Source organism: Carassius auratus, chromosome 2, assembly GCF_003368295.1.
Source record: "Carassius auratus strain Wakin chromosome 2, ASM336829v1, whole genome shotgun sequence".
NCBI lineage: Eukaryota > Metazoa > Chordata > Actinopteri > Cypriniformes > Cyprinidae > Carassius > Carassius auratus.
Genome location: NC_039244.1, coordinates 14,227,335 through 14,239,555, shown reverse-complemented (window position 1 = coordinate 14,239,555; position 12,221 = coordinate 14,227,335). Strand labels below are relative to the sequence as shown.

The following is a 12,221-nucleotide window of genomic DNA, read 5'->3' as shown; positions in this document are numbered from 1 at the left end:
TCCAAACCTATTCTATTAAACTGATAAAAAATGAATTAACCGTTCATTGATATTCTATCAATTTAAATTGTAAAATACAACAAAAATGTTAAAAATGAAAAGATTAATTAGAAATGCAAATATTTCAGTCAATATTTATAAAAACCTTGTAAAAGTGTTTTTTTTTTTTTTTTTTTTTTTTTTATGGTTATAGTTGTAGTTAACTATAATAACCCGAAGGTCATCACAGGCCAACTTTGGCTCACAGGCCTAGTTTGAGCATCTCTGATCAAAACGATCTAGTAATTTAAAAAACAGTATAGATATTGTAATAAAACATCTCTATTCAAGCCTCTTACATGTTGTTTTCCTAGCAATGTCTTGTAAGAGAACATTCAGTTCTGGCATCTCCAAATAAAGCAATTGAAAAAATCTGAATCACTCTTGCACTATTTTCGGATAAAACCTACTAATACCCGCTTCTTCGATCACTTTTCAAAGTATGGAATATAAATCGGGAATATAAGGAGATATATATTTTCACTCGAGGGCTCACACTTTTAAATTTGGACTTTTTGGTCTCCCAATTGGTATATCATAATTATGATTTATCAAAGCATTATTTTGTGGTGGAAATAATCTTCAAAAGAAAGATGAGTCTTTAATAGTTGTTGCATATGTGTGCTATTCGAATTTATGATTCATTCTATTTATGTGTTCATCATAAACTGTCTTCAGCCATATACCTTGATTCTAACGATTTACATTACAACCACTTCATTCACTTCTTGGATGATTTGTGTAAATGAACCAACTAAAAATAATTCAGAAGACCTGGTTTTGGCATCTCTGATCTAAATATATTTTGATATATATTATAAATAAATTTAAATATGATCACTCACATATCATTTATGAACAAAAATTAAGTATTTAATCAATAATTGCTTCCTTGATCAGTTTATGGTCTTTCTATCCTTTCAAAGGAATATTTTGTTATGGTATTAGGGAATATAAGCAGAAGTATGTTTTCACATGAGGGCTCTCGTTACACTTCTGGCTCAGTGTTTATACACCCCCTTCATCTCTCCCATGGACATCTGTCAGCAAGCTCAGGTAACATTTTAGTGAGGGAGCGAGAGCCGAGAGAGATAGTTGGGTTCAGCCCAAGGACCCCTGCCACTTTTGTTCTGACTGGCCGAGGTCTAGCATGGTGCTCCACAGAGCCATTCAGGCCGCTCGAGAAGGGGATGTGGAGGCTCTGAGGGCCTTGAATGTGTCCGGATATCTCAGTCCGACCATCACAGATGCCCAGGGAGCCTCTCCCGTCCACCACGCCGCCCGCTGTGGGCAACTGGACTGCCTGGAGTTTCTGGTGAACGAAGGTTGTTTCCTCTGCCACACCCGCACGAAGAATGGCGCCACGGCCGCCCATGATGCTGCTGCCACCGGGCACGTCCGGGAGCTGCAGTGGCTGCTACGACAGAAGAACTGTGGGATTGAGGTGAGTGCCATGATAAATGAAGAGAAAAATTACAGCTGACAGCTGGATGGATGGTGTTCTTGAGGATAGGCTGCTGTGTCTGTTCCCTTAAATGTCAGTTACGCAGGTCATTGATGATGGATGTTCAATGTGAGTAAAGAAGCAGCTCTTTTATTAATATCACTGACAACATAATAGTGCATCAGTACTGTGTATTGAAAGGTCATTGTGATGTACTACTAACTATGCCCATGATTCAGACGCTTTCAGACTGGGTATTGGATGCTGTCTTTGTGTCTGTCTTTGGCTCTACAGGATCGTGATGGCGAGGGAGCGACTGCCCTGCACCTGGCTGCCCGGTTTGGCCATGCGGAGGCAGTACAGTGGCTGTTGTTTGAGGGAGGAAGCACAGAGGCAGAGACAGATTGTGGAGCTCGACCGGTCCATTACGCTGCAGCCAGCGGAGACCTCACTTCCCTCAAACTGCTCATGTCCTGCTCCCCACGGTGAGGCTCGCAGACTGTTACATCATCCCTCATTGGCTATTCAGCAGTGTAGCAGATTTATTCCACCAAGACCAAATACAGTAACATTGTCATATACATTAACATGCTTAAATCTTATGATTTGTCACGACAGAACTGTTTAAGGAATTTAAAGGTATTGTTCACCCTGAAATAAAAATTCTGTCATCATTTACGCACCTTTTTCATTTCATTCCAAACCCATATGACTTTAATTTAAAAAAATATATTTTTTTTTATCCATACAATGGAAGTCAGTGGTAACTGTTAAGGTTACTAACATTCTTAATCTTTTGTGTTCTGCAGAAAAGTCATACGGGTTTGAAATGAGATGAGTAATGGCCGAACTTCTGTTTTTGAATTATTGAATTATCCCTTTAACACACAAAAATAATGAGGGTGTTTGGAATCTCATGAACATCGAACTTGAGCAGATAAAAATGCTAAATATTAACTAAGAGAATATAATTTCATTCGTTTTATACGAGTCGAAAGCATAGTAAAGCAGCAGGATATAAATAAAACAGAGGTGAATCGTGAACCATCTGAATGAACTGTGGTTTCACTGTTAGATGCACCAATGCTGTCACGTTGCCATTTCTTGAGAACTGCTCATCAGGGAGGCTGGGGAAAGGTCATCTGACACAACAAATTTGCCATCTGGGCTCTGTCTTCTATAATACATGAGGAACCACTTGCCTGCCACATGTCGCCACCTGTGCATTTATTGTACATCTGCACTGCTACCAACTATTGCAATAGAGCATTTACCTCTCACAATACATTAAAACTGCAACCACATAATCCATAAGAAATCGGATTGATAGCTCAATCGGATTGATTTTGATGGGATTGGAAGGGGTGGTGGTCATTTGATTAAGCCTATAAACGCTTGATTCTGTTTATTCTCTCAACTGGATTTAAAATACTGACTATTTTCTCAATCGGATTGAAAAAATACCATTTGCATATGTGCAGCGCTGCCAATCTATGTGTTTACATACATCTTACATCTCAAGGGCCGGTCACACTGTTATATACATATTTTTTACAACAAGATGCTACAGAGTGTGACATATTGATATATATGTGATATTTTATAACTTTTGCAGTGCCAGTAGAAAATTTGCATGCTCCAGCGTCTAGTGGAAAACACAACTTTACCAATGTGTTTCTACAACTTTACAAAATGTATTGTCATCTTACAAACTGGTCAGTGGAGGGGACTCAGTATTACCTAAAATAGCCATTCTGACATATGTGTAAAGTTTATTTTTAGTGAAGAATAAATGACTGACACATATACTCATGGTTAACTCTGTGACATAACAGAGGTGGCTTTCTTCAGTTCTGAATATGGCAACTAACTGTGCACTATGCACACACTGAAGTTTTAGTTTGGAATACGTTTAATGCATATACATGAACGGCTGAGTTAAGGGATCAAATAAATAGCACTTTCAGAATCGGAAATTAAAATTAGTGCATGTGAATATACTCGACACTTCACTGAAAAGATCTGTAAGCATAAAGTGGCTTGTTAATTAATTTAGACTTAAAACGAGATTATGTTATGTTACATGCAAAGTCTCAAATGTATTATTGGTACAGGTGTGTGGACTGCCAGACAGGAACTGGGGCCACTCCACTGTATCTGGCCTGTCAGGAGGGGCATCTGCATGTGGTTGAATACCTGGTGAAGGACTGCGGTGCAAACGTCCATGTACAGGCCAAAGATGGCATGAGTGTGTTGCATGCAGCTGCCCACATGGGACACTATGCCCTGGTGGTCTGGTTGGTGAGTTATCTACTTCAGTCACACTGCTTCAGTTTTATTAAATAACTTACTCTAATTCTGTCTCTGATATGATACTTCAGGCCTCCTTCACAGATCTGGATCTGTCCTGTCAGGATAGGGATGGAGCCACAGCACTGCATTTCGCTGCTAGCGAGGGCCACCATCGCATTGTGAAGCGTCTTTTACTGATGGGAGCAAAGGTCCTGAAAGACCTCTGGGGTGGGACCCCCCTACATGATGCAGCGGAGAATGGAGAACTGGAGGTGTCTGTCACCGTTCCTTTAGTTCCAATCACAAATCCTTTCCATGAACGCTGAGACGGTTTTACAGTTTAAGAAGTTCAAAATGGTTTCCCGGAGGTTTTGATTGACAGCTCTAATCTCTCGTTCCCTCAGTGCTGCCGAGTGCTGCTGAATAATCACATCAGTCCACTGGAGAGAGATTCTGATGGGTTTACTGCAGTGGATCTGGCAGAATACAATGGCTATCATGACTGTGCCAACTTCCTCCATGATGCTGATGCTCACGTAAGATAATGAGTACTTTCTTCAGCACAGTTTATTTGACTGCAAGCTCATTTAGAATTAAATCAGACGTTTTTATAAATATTTCTTCTGTATACACACTAATGTTTAACTGCTTTGGGTGTCAGTAAAATTTTTATTAAAATTCTTTTTAAAGAAATTATTTTATATAATTTATACAGCAAGGATGCATTAAATTAATCAAAGTGACAATAAAGACATTTACAATATTCCAAAAGAATTCTATTCTCTTAAATGAACAAATATTTTGAACTTTCTATTCATCAAAGAACCCTGATAAACTGGTGTCTTCAAAAATATTAAGCATCACAACAAATTTCAACAATAATAATAAGATAAGAAATGATTATGATAATAAGAAATGGTTTTGCAACAAATCAGCATATTAAAATGATTTCAGAAGGATCACTGAAGACTGGAATAATGGCTGCTGAAAATTCAGCTTTCCCATCACAGAAATAAAATATTTTAACATGGAAAAAGTTTATTAAAATTATAGCATAAGAGACATTTTTCAAAAACAAAACAAAAAAAACCCTCACCCTCAAACAAACTGTAGTATGTGTATATATGAAATTGAAAAAAGAAAAAGAAAAAAGTACAGAGAAATTGAACCTGAAGGTGAATTATGGTTACTGTGTTAATTTTGCACACTTGAGTGAAAGTAAAAGGTTTTCCACATTTAATAATAATGCTTAAATATATCAATCAGGTGCTTTACAGCCCTGGATATTACATGCATTAACAGCTGAAGGTGAGGATTTAGGTAATACTCCACCTTGTGATAGCAAACTGTTACTGCCACCAACACTTCTCTAGCATGAATATATTTGAGCTAACGAAATATTAGCTCATATTGGCTGAGTCATGCTACAAAACAGAGGACAAGTTACAAATATTAAAGTGCATTTATTAAATCACACATCGCAGCCAACAGAGTCATTCCCGCTAAATAACCTTCCCATTATTTATCAGATATGGGACAGGATTTTCTTCACAGGAACATCCTTTTCAGAAGGCTAAATGGATACCGTTGATAATGAAGGCATTAATAATGTGATTATAATTTGATTCACATCTGCTGAGAGTTAAAAGTGTTGACAAGTTTCTGTTTATTCTCGTGGAGAATGTTGTTGTGGGTCACTTCAGAGAAAATATCTAACTGAATGAAATCTAAGGATTTAGTTGTAAATGCCTGGTCCTTTTTGAGCATTTGTAAAATGAATATTTAAGGTGTAGACTCAATTGGATCATTTTATGTTTCCCCATAATATCATCCACCATTTGTGAGATGGACAAAAGGTCAGTCAAGCCCTGAGAATTCAGTGATGCACAAGACGTCTGATAGTGTGTGAAACAGCAATACGCTATACATAATTTGCTAAATACTTATATTTCAGCTCCGCGTCCACTGTCACTTCATTGCAAAAGGGCATCAGATAGATACGTCATTGGTTCATAAATGAAGTGGAAACTATGCAAGCATCAGCCTTTCTTTTGATAGCATAACTACGATGGCATATTAAACGTTATGGTTGGATACAAGCTAATTAGCAAGACACTTGTACTGTTTGGTTGGCGCACGAAGGACCTATCAGCTATCACTCACGCCCCTCTCAGCGCGAGCTCCAAAGCTCCAGGGGTGAGAGGATATGCGATACTCCATCTCTGGTGTCAGAGGCCCATAAACGCAGTCAGGTTTGTCAGAGGGCATTTTACTCCTGTGTTTGGAGTCGCTCATGCTCTGTCAATCCATCACAAAGCCAACGAGAGAGAGGAGAGATGTGATGCTCTCACCAGTTTTGTTCGTTTACTCTGTCGTGGCATCAGTTGTTTTGGTCTGAGTGTATGTTTGGTTTCCCCAGAGGAAGGTGTGAGCAGCACAGTGGAGTTCTTAACAATAATTATTGTTCACTGGGAATAATTACAAAAGATCAGCTTAATTATTACCGCAGAAACGGAATGAAGGAAAAAGGTAGACATAATGCAAGATAGACTGGGTAATGCTAATATAGAAAAGGAACAATTTATTATGCTGGCACTGAAAATCTGGCTTTGTGAAAGAAATTATAAATGACACTTCTCTCTACAGCATATAACTTCCAATGAAACCATGCATAATTGGGCATAATTTTAAAAGTGACAATATAATACAAAATATTACAGAACAACATACATAATTCAGAAAATTACCTTCATATAAATGGATTTACATAACAATTTTAAAACAGAATAATACACTCATCTAAAGGATTATTAGGAACACCATACTAATACTGTGTTTGACGCCCTTTCGCCTTCAGAACTGCCTCAATTCTACATGGCATTGATTCAACAAGGTGCTGACAGCATTCTTTAGAAATGTTGGCCCATATTGATAGGATAGTATCTTCCAAAGATGCTCTATTGGGTTGAGATCTGGTGACTGTGGGGGGCATTTTAGTACAGTGAATTCATTGTCATGTTCAAGAAACCAATTTGAAATGATTCGAGCTTTGTGACATGGTGCATTATCCTGCTGGAAGTAGCCATCAGAGGATGGGTACATGGTGGTCATAAAGGGATGGACATGGTCAGAAACAATGCTCAGGTTGGCCGTGGCATTTAAACGATGCCCAATTGGCACTAAGGGGCCTAAAGTGTGCCGAGAAAACATCCCCCACACCATTACACCACCACCACCAGCCTGCACAGTGGTAACAAGACATGATGGATCCATGTTCTCATTCTGTTTACTCCCAATCTGACCATTGTCTCAACAGAAATCGAGACTCATCAGACCAGGCAACATTTTTCCAGTCTTCAACTGTCCAATTTTGGTGAACTCTTTTTCCTATTTGTAGTGGAGGTGAGTGGTACACGGTGGGGTCTTCTGCTGTTGCCTGTAAACTAATAGAATTGGTGTGATCTAATGCTTAGACAGAGTTGCCCGATCTATTCCTGCATATCTAATGGTCTGTGTAACTGATGTGTGTTGACCTCTCTGCTCCACGGTCGGTTGAGGTGCATGTAACAGAGAGGTATTAAGTGAAGCGTCTTTAAATGTGCGTAACGGCAAATCAGTTATGGTTGGATAATAATGTGACACCTCAATAAAGATTAGTACTGTCTGTTCATGCATGTGTATCGATTCGCCATAAAGCCCCATTCTTTGATTTTTGTGGAATTGAAGTAATTCTCTAACCACATTAAAAGACATTCAGAACAGCAAATAGTGTTTGGAAATTGTAGTTAGTTCAATAAAAAATGATGAGAAACACAAAAGTGCTTTAGTGAATTTCAGAAACATTAGGCCTTTAAACCTGTAAAGAGCAACAGTTCACCTAATCCCACCCTTTAATTATTCATACTTTACTATGAAGACCTCCTGTCAGAGCTCACTGTAGTGTGCTGATCCTCAAGTGTTTGGCCACTGGATGGCTGGAGCACTGATGTGATTGTAGCTGCTCTCATTACACTCAGCTGTTAGACTTGTGAAGACTTCACCAGCAAAGGGGTGGACTGTAAGTTATTTCAGATTACTTTATAAAAACATAAATGCCATTGTTGTTTTACTTTTCTGAAAAAAAAAAAAAAATCTGTAACATTGCTTGGGTTTGTTGTATGATGCGAAATATATTAATTAAATATGTATATAAATAATTAGAAAAAATCCTGCCTAGAAAATGATCTTTGAAATAATTTCAAAATGCGAGTAAGTAATGAGATAATGGATGGAAACACACAGACTGACAAATTCATCATGTTTAGCTCTGAAAACGAAATTTCATTTTGTTAAAATAAATAAATTATACCCTAAATGTCATATATTTGATTATACATAGCTAATGTATAATCTATAGTGTGTGATGCCTAAGTTAGTATTTGAAGTAATTGCTGCTCTTGAATTCTACACTTAACGAATACATGCTTAATCTTTGCAATACAAAATGTTATTACTTATATATTTAGTTTATATTTAGTTTAGATTTAGTTTAGTTGATGGTAAATTTGATGCTGAATTTTCAATAGCCATAACTCCAGTCTTTTGGTGTCACATGATCCTTCAAATATAATTTTAATACTGCATGTTGATTTAACTATATTATCAGTGTTGAAAACTGTTGTGCTGCTTAATATTTTTGTTGAAACTGATACTTTTTTTGCAGGATTCTTTGGTTCAAACGAGCAGCATTGTTTTAAAACAGAACTCTTTTGTATCAATATAAATGACTCTTTTGATCAATTTAATACATACTTGCTGAATAAGTATTAATTACTTTAAAAAATAAAAATAAAACAGAGTTCACAAGTGGCCATAAGAGAAGTCAATCACTGCAATGGCAGGTATGGGTCATTTGAACCATCCGATCAGGTGACTGAACTCTATAGCAGTTTTTCTCTGTTAACTGAGTGGGAGGCCTGCTATACTAAACCATTTGAGCTCCCGTTACACTTTTCTCATGCCTTTTCCCCCTCACTGGGGACTCTTCAGGGTGTACATTGTGCTTCAAGACCTGTATTTTGCACCAATCACTAAAAGGCAATTGAGTTTTAAATTCAGGAAATCCTTGTGTTCACTTATTGCTTTACTCCAGCACTCTCCAGATATTGTTCTCATAGAGGAGGAAAGGAACATTGTTTAGCACAACTGACCCCTACCAGGACATTAAGGACCTGTCCTGTGAACTTGGACCATTGTGGCAGGATGGAAAATAGCAAGGTGATCATTTTTAGTTAGAAAATGATTTTAAGCAAATATGGCAGGATATGTTTGTTCTTTAATCGCTTTGGCTGTTTTTGGTGTTCCCAGCAGCCGTGTGAATGAAGTCCCCTCCCCCAGCCTCGTTCCTTTCTACCATTCCCAGATGACACATCCGCATTACCGAGCCGCCTCACAAGATAAGAGAGCTGGAGCTGGAACCATACAGCATATGCAAGTGGCTCTACAGGTGCGTGTACATGACACGGCATGTGTTCATCTTAGGCGAGAGCATATATATATATATAATATTATCTGTAACCAATAACAGATTTCTAACTGGCAAAAAGGTCAACTTCCATATTACAAAGAAACGTATGTCTAAAGTTAACTGATTTTGTTTGTCTTTGGTGTATAGTTGTAACTTCATTCAACATGAGGAAACACCTTGAGGATGCAGTTTTATCCAAAAGTCAATGAGGTCGCTGAAACAAGCAGGAATCACTGCAGTCTTCACTGGACAAACAATAAATGTATGTGCTAACCTCAATATTAAAGGGGTGGTTGACTGTTTTTTCTCTAGGCTTGATTGTGTTTATGTGGTGCAGTCTAACACATGTTAATACTTAGTTAAAAAAAAATTCCACACCGCTCCGTCCCTTCTCATTTGAACGTTTCAATGAGTTCCTGTTTTTGTTAGCTGGTCCAGTGTGTTGTGATTGGCTAAACTCATCTGAACGTCCGTCCCTCACCTCAGCAACATGTGCACTGGTTGTAAACATTGCAAATACTGGCGTTGTCTATATTGCTTCACTTCATTATATAACATTTTAAGCCCGATTGAGACGTGGAGGATATTAGTAAAGATTATTGTGCAGAACCTGTGCAAGCACGGCTCTTAAGGTAAGTTTTTTGTTTGTTGTTGTCTCATACTTTTAGATAAGTTTTGTAAATGCTACTGCTTAAGTTAGCTCTTAATACACGGGTTTATCCAGATTAAAACTGTAATACAGTAAGGCAACCTCACATGCGTCTATGTATAAAGCATCTCATAGCTATGTGAAAATGAGTGTATTCACTGAGCTGAGGATCTGAATGAGAGAGAGAGAGATAGGTGCACAGAATTAAGAAGCGCTGCTTTAGAACATATGATTTCGAAACTTGTGAATCGATTAGAATCATTTGAAGACAGAATTGCTAATCAAATATGAATAGATTTTAACATCCACCCCTAGATTTCTCTTCCTCTTCTCTAAATCAGCACAACATGGCCTCGCCCCCTTTGTTGCGTGTTCCAAGGGGGCGGGGTTTATCAGTGTTTGTGATGTCACAAACCTGGGAAGTAGCTCGTTGTAGTCACTACGGCTGTTTTTGTAGGCATTAAGCTACCAGAAGTCGATATCTCCACTTGCATTGAACTTTCAGCGCTCCAACTTTGTAGATATTGTTTATGCTCAACACAGCAACATTACAGACTAAACTAATTTTTAAAAAGTAAAATCGCAATCAACCACCCCTTCTAAAAAAGTCAACCTGAAATCACAATTGACATTTATTATTATCTTTCTGGTCTTATTGTGCTCAAATTATTAATGTTATACATGTTATTCATGTTATACATGTTATACATGTTATTCCGAAGAAAACAGAATCGAGAAATGTAACTCAACATTACAAGAAAAAGTCTGAATTGCAAGATAAGGAAACTTGCAATTTTGAGGGGGGATATTTGAAACTGAGATGGTATAGCAATGTTAATCTCTATGAGTTTGTATGAATCCGTTTACAGAAAGTACAGAGTGGAATTGTACCACTTGCAACATTGGAGGCAAATCTTGCTGACACTGATTCTCTGATCCCAACTCATGACGAGAACGGGAAGCCCATTGCTGAATGGAAGAGGCAGGTTATGGTGCGCAAGCTTCAGGCTCGACTGCAAGATGAAGATGTCCTCAGCAGAAAAGTAAACTTCTCAAACCCTACTACATAAAAGTCCTTGCATAACGTACAGTGTCATACAACATTAAAATAATAATTGTTTCATCTTACACAGGACAACAGCAACCAACACACTGAGGTGGATGGCTGGAGGTATTCCCAAGTCCACAATGTCATTTTGGGCCCCTTTGGAGAACTGCTTACTGAAGATGACCTGCTCTACTTGGAGGGACAGATTGAAACTATCTCCCTTCAGAAACGATGCCAGGCCTATGAACTAGAGCTTGCCCGACTGGCAGAGGAACTCAGGGCCATCCTTCCTGCACCCATCGTTAATATCACCGTCAACACCCAGTGCCAGCAGCTCCCAGACATGGAGGAATCTCTGCCTCTTTCTGCTTGGTACAATCGTATCTCAAATATAGTAAAGAGCATGTCAAACCTCCTGACCAACCTCTCAGAAACAAACGTCGAAGATGGGATCAGTAAGATGCCAAACACGGATCTGGCATCAGTCTTCACATACCAGCCAGAGAGGCAAAGTTCAGTCAAAGGACGAAGGCAAAAGGTGGAAATGGAGATCCAGCAATCAGGAGTTTCTGTGAAAAATCTGAGGTCCAACTTTGAGGTCAGATAGGAAACATCTACCCATTTTGTGGGCTTTCAAACAACACATCAGACACAAGGCAGCAAAAACTGACTACATCAACAAATCGTAAGGAGCAGCAAATAGGGACAACTCAAAGCACTGACATAAATCACATTAATGACAGTGCCATAATATGCCAGCAGGCACCGGGCAAAGATGCAAATAAAGTGATGGAGACCACCTGCTTGCGGAAGGAGCGTATTGTTGTTCTCTTTTTGAGCCACTGGAAAGGTCTGCGTATGCAATATCAATGCGAGCCAAGATGAAAACAAGAGCTTGGCACTCTTACAGGAGAAGGAATAACAGCTCCAGTCTCCAACCAGGAAGCAGATCACTGTATGATCTTTATAGGCAAAGAACCACAATAGACAAAATGATTGGCAACTGGAAGCGCATCGCCTCAGGGGTCCCTACACGACAGATCCGGAGCCTCCAAAGGAAGCGCGTGACATACTCGCCCGAGCAGTTCCTTCTCGTGTGGATGGTGCTCCTGTTGCTTACGACAGCCTAACCCTTGACCTGTTCATGCTCGGCTATTTTCACATTCTTGAGCAGGACTCCCAGCTGAGAGCGCAAGATGAGGCACCTGCTTTGCTTTGAAGTGTTCGATCACGTAGGGAATTT

The 12,221-nt window shown here is 38.9% G+C and overlaps 1 pseudogene; it reads left to right on the top strand.

The window, feature by feature from the left end:
• Positions 1-1,174: 1,174 nt before the first annotated feature.
• Positions 1,175-12,221, top strand: part of LOC113040514 (espin-like protein) — a 14,161-nt pseudogene continuing 3,114 nt past the window's right edge.